Genomic DNA, 11,925 nt, shown 5'->3' on the forward strand with positions numbered 1-11,925 from the left:
AATGTTTCATTATCAGATATTATATGCCGTCCGCACTCATTTCTATTGATAATAAAATATGAATCATATTGTATAAATTATAGCGTTACATTTAAAAGATTTGACGTAAACATTTTTTTATTTTATACTAAAATTATGAATAATTATTTAAAAATTTTCAACATCGCAATGGAAAAATTCAATTCGGATGGGATTTTTCTGCCCATCTCTTCTACATTTCCATTCTCTTCTATATTTCCATTATCTTCTAAACTTCCATTCTCGTCTATATTTCCATTTTCTTCTACATGAAACGATGTTAAATTTTTGCGTAAAACATTGTTTTAAAAATCAGAAATATAAATCATACTCAATTTGTTTATTCTCTGTTCTGAGGCTATATATATACTATATAACTTCTGCTCAAAAAGTATCCGGATTTTGTTATTTGTTAACTACTCCTTAAGTAATAGACCTTTTTCAAATTTTTTTTTGTTATGTTGGTACACCCTTTCTTGACATATGGTACAAATTTGAGCGCCATCTGTCAATTAGTTTGTTTACAGCAGCTGCTAATGTGAGAGTACCTCAAGTGCATTTAGCGATTTTTACTAAGGAAAATTCTTATGGTACGCGATTTTTTAACCAAACACGACACCACTGTCATAGCTCAGGCACCATATTCGCCATATCTGGATCCGTGCGACTTTTTCCTGCTCCCGAAACTTAAATTGACCTTCGTGGTAAGCGTTTTGAGTCGATTGAACCGGTAAAAGAGAATTCGTCGAAGGAACTAAAAGCCATACCTGTATGGGCCTACGAAAAGTGTGTGGAAGATTGGGTTAAACGTTGGCATATGTGTATCGCTTCAGAAGGAGCATATTTTGAAGGAGATAAAATTAATTTGGAATAAATTTTAAATTTGTGTGTTTTATTTACAAAATCCGGGTACTTTTTGAGCATATATATGTATATATTTACTAATATACTACAAATTTAATCGTTAAGCCCCCAATATGACAAGTAAAGAAATTATAGTACAACATAAAAGGTCTTGTTAATGTAGAAGTTTTATATTACCAACTCCCAGCCACATTTAATACTTTTACTGTATTGTGGTTTCTGAAAAACAATGGCTCTTAAGTGATTAAATCGTAGGTGAATTAGTTTTACGAATTTTAATTCGTAGATGGATTAAAAATTTGACATATGGGTTTTAGGTATTTAAACGAGATGACTCTCAATGAAGGGTTATCAACCATAACTTAAATAGAAGCGTTTTTTTGTGCAATAAAAATGTTATTTAGAATAATTTTTTCTATATAATTTAGGATGTTCCTATTGTTTTTATATATCAAATTCAATATTCTAGATTTCTCTTTCATTTTTTCTTATCAATAAGACTTGATTAAATACTGTTGGCCTGTCATAGAAAGTGTTCTAATCGTGACTAATTGGTTGATTGCAGTGAGAGTTCAGCAATTATCTCTCTGCTGTCTGTTAAAGATTTTATGTCGTTTCATTACAACATTCATCGTAAGAAACTGTCAGAGGGAAAAGAGGCCAAAAACATGATCTATCCAATTAAATAGCTCTTACGTCCTTACCGTTGAAGAGTCTTATAAACTGTCAAAAAATCACTTCCCTAAAAACTATAAAGATACAATAAATGTCAAAATACACATTTCTGCATTTCCTGTTCCTGTCTATGGGTAGGTGGTGACCCTTATTCTTGCAACTCATATGTACTTGCTTTCTAGATTGCAATGGGTTATAATGCCTACAATATGGTGCTTTAAAAAAAGTCTTAAATATATGATATACATGATTGTAATATTGATCAAGAGATTAAGAGAGAGAAGAATTAAGCTTAAAAAAATAGTACATCGGTTGATTAGTTCGTAGGACAACCAATAAAACAACAACTTTTTAACAAATTTTGATTAAAGACATCAACGTAATTTTCCAGAGTAATACAATTATTGCAGCGTTTCTCTAACATTTTGATACCTCTTTTGTAGAATGATTCATCTTTGACTTTAAAATATGCCTGTTTCTGCAATGTGTTTGTTTCTTAATTTCATTCCCTGAAGCATGTTTTAAGGGTCCTCGAACAAGTAATAAAAGTTCAAATCTCAAATCTGTGGAATACGTTAGGTGTGGAAGCTATTTAAAGTGAAATTAGTGCTATTAGAGTCATGATAGCTAATGACTTCTGACACGGTGTCTTCATATGAGGCCCTTGTTCTGTGTAGTATTGTGGATTAAATTAAGTATGAAATAATAAAAAACAAATTAGTCATTCAAACCTCATCAAATTAATCAATTTTATAACTATTTCGTGCTATAGAATTTCGATTAGTGAATGATAGCTAAATTTATTAAACGTATTGCTTGCAACTGTTGTTCTCCAAGTATTCTTGGGATATGCTTCTCTATACGTCACTGCAGTTTCTCAATGTATGTAGTATAAGTAACTTTCGACGTTGGTTATTTTAATGGATAGTCAAACCACACATAACTGCAATGAGAGATATATCTGTTATAGCGCATTTATTGAGTTATGAGCTATAGTTTAATGGTTGGAATAGTGTAGATATCATATAAACTCATATTAGAGATGCACCAGTTTTTGTACATTTTGCTTGATTGTTTCATATACAACTTGAAAATAAACACTACTTCTGTATAAAGTTGTCTCTTAGTTAATCAGAAATTTTATAAAGCTACTCTGTCATCTTTTTAAATAAAGTATTTATTAATACGGAAAGATAAGACTCAACCCATTTTAATAATTTTTGGGTTCGTCTATATATCGAAAGATTGCACAGGATAATGGTTATTTTTTGTTTTGCACCACAACAACTTTTGTCGCAATTTGTTTTGACGTGACTTGAATAATCTTTGCTGTTATTGAACTGGTAGCGGTTTTAGCGGAACCTAAGATATTTCATTGTGCAACATCACATACGATACCACGACGATTTCGACACTAAATACACAATGAGTGCTTTGGTGTGATTCATTATCGCTGTCACTGGCATCATAAACAATCACGAATGCGGTTTTGGCTCAACTTGTCAAGACAAACTTTTGGATTTTTCTCTTAATTTTCTTATGACTTTGAATACGCGTGCCTATTTTTATGTTAACGACTTCTTACTTTATTTTGTACTTTTGATTAAAAAATTCTTTCTTTACAATGTTTAACAAATTTTTTATTATTTTTTCCACATACATTTTTTTTCAATACATACAGTAATGAATTGTCATATAAAAGTATGACTCATGAGCCAAGTGTTTGTATATATGAGTATCTACCATAAAAAACCGCACTTCAATTGTATTTACAACTCTTGAGCTGTATTCTCTTACGTTTATGTATTTTTTTATCCAGATAAAATTTGTATATTTTTTAATTTATTTTTCTTGCAATTTTGTTTGTTTCCGAGAATTCTTTCGACAAATGTCGTCATCATTATTTGTTTTTGATTGTTGTGTATTAGTATTATCATTTTTTCTTGCTAAATAATGAGTCCCTTTACAAATATGATGTATAAATAAACTTAATTATAATAATCAAATCTCAGAATGGTTACAGGCTTCTCGGGGAGGTATGCAGATCTGAGGTCAATTATTGCTTAGTCTGATGAAGTGATAAACAATAATCCAGTCAAGACGTAAAGAGAGGTTTTAAAAATACTTCGAGTTAAGAAAGAGTAAAAGTGCTCAAGTGCACTGGCTCAAATAGCTTCAACATAATGAAATAAAAGTGATATTCACTTGGTTCGAATATACGAAAAAAATCTATTTCAGACACAACTTAGGGTGTGTTACTATATATTTTATTAATGTCAATCGATTGAAGGGTTTGGAGACTGATCACTGTGTCGGTTAGATCATTATGCTGAGAGATTTGATATAGTCATTAGTATTTTTAATATTTGTTTTTATTTAAAATATATTCTGCTTATAAAAACATTGATTTTGTTGAAGACTTTTATTTAACATTCAGATTTTCGGTTAAGCTTATGATATTCGAACATATACAATATACGAGGGCGGTTTGATAAGTCAGTGACTTTTTGAATTTCCCGCGCAGTTACTCCAAATGCAACAGTGCTGCCATCAGCTGTAGTCTACCAGTGGGCAACTCGTTCAGTTGGTGTTTGATAGCCGTTCAAAGCAGGCAAGTGAATTTCGTGTACTGATTAAGCATTACGATCCCAAATCCACGAATTGGGATACGAACTGCTACCCCATCCAGCATATTCTCCAGATTTAGCCCCCTGCGACTCTTTTCTGTTTCCAAACCTAAAGAAATAGCTAGAATAAAGAAGTCATTACCGAAACAAACGCGTATTTGGAGAGCTTTGAGAAAACCTGTTATTTGGAGGGAATAAGTTTTGAATAATGAATAACTTAAGTATTATAAGATTTAATATATCTCAAATTACGTTTTAAAAAAATAACTTTTTATAATTTAATCATTATTACTTGTTTTATTTGTATAAAATTTTGAGAAACTCGTCGAAATCTTATCTTACTTTTTCTTAATAAAGTATAAATTTCCCATAGACTGGTAAAATATTTAGCTGATACCGTCACCAAAAAACCTCATTATTGCTTTTAAAACTTACACTTTAGAAATGTGGACCTAAAGTCATATTAACATTTAAATAGATTTTCAGTAAATAAATCGAAATGACTATCTTGAACTCATTTCGAAATATATTTTTCGATTTATTATGATAAAAAATGTTAGTCTGAACTTGCTAGTAGATGATAATCGCGTGAGACTGTGTAAAGGAAACTTAATGCATTGTCAATTCAGATTTGCCTCTGCACTGACAAACATGGTATATAAATCGTGCGTATTGTTCTACACCATTCCGTAATAATAAACGAATTATTATAGTTAAGAGAATCCATCTTAAATCTCTAAAATATGGATAAATGTATAAATAACTCCTCAATATCTTAATAACTCAATTAACGATTATAAAAAAGGATAGTATACTATTGAGCCCTTTAATCGAATTACATTTCTATAATGAAAGACAATATAAGCCTATCTTTCTTATTCTTGAATTCCTGTGTTTCATGATATACTCTTCTAGGTGTTTCTTTCGCTTGTGCATCAGTGCCGGGCACTCCTCTTGCACATGGTATGCGATTTCTCTCTCCACTTTATAGTATCTGCAGTCTGAATTGGATTGGATTCCTAATTTTGTTAGGTGATTATTCAATCTACAGTGACCGGTTAGTAATCCCGTAATAGTTGTTAGATTACGTTTTTGTTTGTTCTATGCAATACTTGAAGCGTTCTAAGTTTTAAGCCTCTGAAAGTATTTTAGATTGTGATATTCTTGGTAGTCTTTCCCAATAGAGTTCTCTTTCTTTTTCCTCTGCACTGTTCAAAAGAATGAATATAGTTCCTTTGCGTAGACTACGTAAAGGTTATGGACCTATCGTTATTGAAGTAGCGCCTCTTCACCCGAGTTTGTCTGCTACATCATTGCCTTGGATACCACTGCATGCTCCGGAACCCATATTAAGTGCACCTGATTGTTCAGCCAAGTATGTATACATATAACTCAATATATATATACATATATATATATTTCTAGAGTCTTCATTCCTATTAAAACTTAAACACATATTATATATATAATATATAATAGTATATACACATATTTTAAATGTAGGATGCATATAATATAATTATATTATGCATTATGTATGCATTCCATGCTATATATTTTGTTAAATGTGATGTAATTACAACTAGTATTAACCTTAACATGATATGGAGTTAATGTTATCAAGGCTTAATTCCTTCACACACTCCTACTATTCTTCTCCAAATCCTCAAGAACTTCAAATTTAATGATAAAAAACATTTATCAGTGTTATTATGGTTCTAAATAACACACTACTACTGATGTTTACAGTATATTTTTCTTAAGCATTTTTTAAATATTTTATTTTAATTTCTATGTAATTAAAATATCAGTTATTTCGTACTTATCTTATCAGCCACCATTCCTACAAAATTATAGCTTCTTTTATCGCTCACTCACTCGCGCTAAGTACTTCAGCAAATAAACAAACAAAAGTAAAGAAAAGTATCTGAGATACGGACTCATTTTTGTATATTCTTTTGTATATAGAAATATTGTAGGTTTATATATTTTGTGTATTGAAGTTTGATTTCATACATGTTTTATCATAAACCATGAACAATTTCTAAGTTTAGAATATCTTTTGAATTGATAAAAATAATATGAACAAATTTAACAAACAAATGTGAGTATTTTGTTGGCAAATGAGATACTTTATTCGTACGCTGTGCTAACCAATATTTGTTTAAATTAAATTATCGCAATTTCTACTAATGCCTCGGCCTAGGTAATCTATATTTTAAACCAAAATATTAAAAAGTATTTGAAGTTCAATGCTTTTATTTTTATTAAATTGCTTAAGAAATTTTATTGATTAGACATTAGGTTTATTTATTAATAATATATTATACACATACAAACAGAAAAAAAATATCTACTTCAACGATATTAAAAATTTGTATCTATAATTTTAATAAATTAACACTCAATAGTTGAAATCATACCTTTAATGTGAATTGACTCGGTTGTAGTGGAGAATTAAATATATTTTATATAATAAATAAAAAGAAAAAATACATTAAAATTAAAAATGAATAATTTTAAATAAATTAACATTAATATGTAGTAATAAATTTGTATATCTATCAACATATCTACAGTAAAAAATTATATATTGTAAAATTGGGTATAAATACACTCACATTTACAGAAAAGTGTGAAAAGTAGAAATTCTTCTCAGGAAATATCTAAAATATTAAAATAATAGTGGAATTGCGTATCTGCGGATACCTCAAATGTGCTGTAGTGTTAAGGTAATGAAGCTATAAATATATAGTAATGATCGCAATATAGAAGTGCATTGCTGCGGTATGACTCAGCAAATTAATATGCACTTTATATGCAAAACACTTGCATTTGGCGTTAAGAAGAATACTACTCGTACACTGACAAAAATATTGAATTCCTTGTGATTATAAAAAATTTTGATAAAACCCTACAAAGTTGTAATATAACACGTTTCTGTGTGTAAAACTAATTAAAGAAAATAATTAAAAAGTACGTATTAATTTATTTTGAATTAAATTAAATAAATAAATTTTACAAATATATTTATATATAGAATTTTTAGTTTTATCTTCTGAAAATTTTAAAAATCTATATTAAAATAAATATGTATTAGTAAGGCTTAAACTACAAAAAAGTAGATTCTTTGAATAAATTTAATGTATAATAAAAATAATCCTTATGAGAATCTTATATAAGAAATATGGTACAACATATTTCCATACTTTCTTACTTTATATGAAAGATATACATTTCAAAGATATACATTCAAAGATATACATTTATTTTTATAAATTCAAAGATATATACATTTTCAAAGGTATACATTTCATGTAAAATGAAAATGTAGGTATCTATACAATTCTTTTCTCTAATTTCGTAAATCTAGTCTTTTGGTATATATGTTGTCTTTGGTTATTGGTTGCTCCGGTGGCTACAAGAATTTCTGGGCCGTAAACTATTTATTTACTTGAATGATAGATTTTAAGTTTTATGTGTTTGAAAATATGTTATTGTCAAAAAAATGATAAAACATATTAAAACAAAAACGTACTTTCCGAACCATAAATAAATTGGCAGGCATATATAATCGAGGCAGGGGCTGAAAGAAAGACCCATTTCGAAACGAATGAAAATATAAATGCATTGTGGCTGATAATAAAGATAACAAATTTTTAAAATTGCTGAAATTATTTCAAATTCTATTCTAAGAATAGAATTCAATATTCTTAGACAATTCTAAGAATGCATTAAAACATTTTAGCGTTTTATATATATTAGTTCTAGTTGGACCTACAAATAAGTTAGGTTAGGTTATAGCGAGACCATTTTAAGTATGCTTTAAGACTTTTTAGCCTATTATATATAATAGTTCTCGCAAATCCTATTTGAAACAAAACGCCACTTTTAACCTATTAGATTGCTTATAAAATTCGTAAACTTTAAAATTATCTGCAAACCTTAATAAAGCTTATGATTTTTAAATGCTTTTCAAATATATATCTAGTGGTCTTTGTTGGAAGGCTAAATATGATAAATAAACTACATATATCTTTTAAGCTTTAATGCAATTTTCTGGGTAAATTAATAATAATGGAAATGCTACACTCTGTCTGTGTAAAGGTTAGATTAGGGTTATGTGACTGGCTGCAAGCCACGGTTCGACCTACTAATCTTTAGCAATACCAGATAGATTTAGACCTTTATGTTGATTTTCTAGTAGACACATTTTTTTTTTTTATTTGCTTGAAGCTTTATTCCGTAGAAAGAGGCAATAAGCATTTATTAAAGGTTTTTAAGGCCTGGTGTTTGTAGATCAGTCCTTGAATCTAAATCCTATTTACTGTAATTGTAGTAAACCTACCTACCTTGCTATAAATTCTATTCATTTCTGCATATATATTTATTTTTTTCAAGACATGTACAGGTCAGCTGTGTTAAGGATACCAGTTTTTTTTAGATAGCTAATATAATATTTAAATAGCTAACATATATTATTAATAAACTAATATATGTTTATAGAAACTTTGTTTTAAATAAAAAGTAAATGTAGTGCTTTGTTTGTTGTAATTTTAAAAATCAGAGAAAAATAATTCAAAAAAAAAACAAATCCAAAAAATTCATTGACAGGTTCGGAACTCTAAGCCTGGATAATATTTATGTAGGGTCTTATAAAACCAACGAATTTTTTCAAAAACCATTTGATCAGTATTAATGCCTTGTTTTCTCTATGTCATTTTAAATGACAATTATAATTGACTGGTGTGTTAAATGCGTTTTCATAATATGACAAGAATTCGAATATGACATGACCCGTTTTCATTATACTGACAATATTTGACATTGAAAATGACATAGTGAAAACGAGGCATAAGTAATACTTGATACAGCTATATTTTTAACTATGTTGAGGCTAGTTGAGTTGAGTCAGTGCACCTGAGCACTTTTACTCTCTATAAACTGCGAGGTTTCTACAAAACCCCTCTTTGCGCCTTGACTAAATTATTGTATATCACTTTATTAGACTAAGCAATAATTGACCTCAGATCTGCATATCTCCCCGAGGAGCCTGTAACCATTCTGAGATTTGATAACGCGGTGTTAGTAAGTCTGTCAGATTTCGCAAATAATTTCAGGGCTCTATCCTTTATGTATTTTTTGATGGGATCAATCTTGAGGTCCCTGAGGATGTCATTCGTCCTAATGTACCAAGGAACTTTGAAAAGTCTTCTCAGAGCCTGGCTTTATGCAATTTCTAACTGGTGAATAGTAGTGTTTGAAGCTTTGCTAAACGCTACACAACCATATAGAAGTGATGGACAAATTATTTGGTTATATATCAGTTTCCTATTCTTAGCATTGAGGTTTTCATTTCTAAATAGCGGTTGGAGGTAATGAAGAATTTTGGCGCAGCTAATTCTTTTTAGTTGAACATGTTTAAGCCATGTGAATCGTTTGTCCAACGTGATGCCGAGATATTTAACGCTATCGTCCCAGTTTATCACCATATCACCCACTCTCACTCTTGACGGATTCTGTCTCCACTTACGCGTTATAAACAGAGCCTTAGTTTTTTCATTATTGATTTTTATTTTCCATTTTTGAAAATACTCCAGAATGAGGTTTATATGCTATATGATCACTCAAGAAATTAATTTCAATTAATAAAAATAAAATTGTGTTGTTGTAATTCATTACTATTTGAAGAACTTTCTTATTAATGAAATGTCTACAACTTTTTTAAATTAATATAAAAAATTTAATATATAGTTTTAGTTTACAGTAAGAAATCTGAATTTTATTTTTTTTTTGTAATCCTATAAAAAATTTCAATAAATTGACTCCATTATTATGGCATTCAGAAAATCTTTTCCTTACGTTTTCTTTGGTCTGATATAATATATTTATCAGTTGAGCTAGTGTTCGTTCAACTATTGAAGTTATAAGACAATGACATTTGTTCTTCACTTAATATGTTTTTCCATTAATTAGAGATAACAACTATAATGATATGTAAAATAATAATACTACATAAATGGAAGTTTAAATTTCTTTCCATGCCATTCATTCGCTAATCACATATTAAAGTTAATTATATTTACTATACAAACAACTATATTTGTGGCATTAATGATATATTGTAGAATGTTAATTTTCATTTAAAAAAAATTGTTTCCAATTAATCAACAGCAAGCAAATGAATCAATGAGTCTGTCACTTAACCATTTGGTGGATACTCAGTCGAACCGAAAATGTATTTGCCCGACCATTGCAGTCGATTTCAATTCAAGATTGTGTCAATTCGTATCTAAGTGTGGCTCGTGAATTAGTTACTTGACGTGAGCTCTACAATATCTGGTGGTGTTTAAGCTCTAGCTGACAACGTATCAGTGAAAATTTTTAATTAAGTCAAATGAATTTGTTTGACAGAAAACAAACGCATACAAATCTGCGTTATGCAATATTTTGTTTTGCGTTCGTCACACTGCAATTAAAGTTTTATCTGGCAGATTCATATCTTTCGGAATCGAAATGTTTTGAATCTACCCACGCACGCATAAGGTCAGAGAGAATGAACTAATTGACACTGAAATTGATGAAAAAATCCTTGACCATGAATGATTGTAATATACTATGCTCATATTTTTCCACTCCACTCCACTACAGTCCACTTCGATTTTCATATTTTTCAATTTGATTTTTAACCCATTAGCCAACCGCACATAATTCCAATTCATATAAAATATCTTTATTAATACACGTTCGGAGCGAGCATTTGCGCATTTGTCTTAATTTATAGTTAGTGGTCAAGTAGACGGATGTGAACTTGTTTGGAGTTGGCTGCCGTAGAAAGCGTAAAACAACAGAATAATTATTTATGGAAATTGTTGAAGAAATATGAAAGTGTTATAATTATTGTATTCGATATTTATTGTTTATTATTGAAAGAAGTTGCACTTAACATAATATAGTAATTGTGTTTAAGCTATAATATTAAATTATTGAATGGATTGTATTTTTAGCTTATAATCAAAATTTTAATATTGACAGTTTGATTATATATTGTAGTTATTTCAAATTGCTTAAAGATATTAAAGCATATGTATAATATATAATTTATTAAAATAAAATTTGATTTCTGAAATAATATAAATTTTTTGAAATAAAATAACATAGTAGATACCAAATTTGATAGCCGTTCAAAGCAGAAAACCTCGTGAATTTTTACGAAAATCGAAAAAAGTGAATTTCGAGTGTTGATTAAGCATTGTGGCGAAAATCCACAAATTGGGATACGAACTGCTAACCCATCCAGCATATTCTACAGATTTAGCCCCCTGCGACTATTTTCTGAACCTAAAGAAATGGCGAAATTCACCATTTTCCATTTTCGTAAAAAATTCACAAGGTTGTCTGCTTTGAACGGCTATCAAACTGAACGACGTAGCTCAAAATTAAAAACTTGCCCACTGGTAGATTACAGCTGATGGCAGCACTGTTGCATTTGGAGCAACTGCGCGGGAAATTCAAAAAGTCACTGACTTATCAAACCACCCTCGTAATATATCTTATTTTATATAACTTGAAATGTATTTTTTTTTTCATTTGATTGACACTTTTCTTTACTACTGCTTCTTTTATTATTACTGTTGCTGTTAGTGTTGTTTTTATTGTTATTGTATTGTATATGTTCTCCAGAGTAGCTGCCAATATTATGTAATGTAGTTCCAACTAAGCTACGAAGGAAACAATCAAA

At 29.4% G+C, this 11,925-nt stretch overlaps 1 protein-coding gene across 1 annotated transcript in view; it reads right to left on the reverse strand.

The window, feature by feature from the left end:
- The window catches only part of LOC119685396 (CD2-associated protein-like), a 188,862-nt gene that overhangs the window by 172,295 nt on the left and 4,642 nt on the right, over nucleotides 1-11,925 (reverse strand). The window lies entirely within an intron of this gene.

The sequence above is a fragment of the Teleopsis dalmanni genome, chromosome 2 (genome assembly GCF_002237135.1).
Source record: "Teleopsis dalmanni isolate 2A chromosome 2, ASM223713v2, whole genome shotgun sequence".
NCBI lineage: Eukaryota > Metazoa > Arthropoda > Insecta > Diptera > Diopsidae > Teleopsis > Teleopsis dalmanni.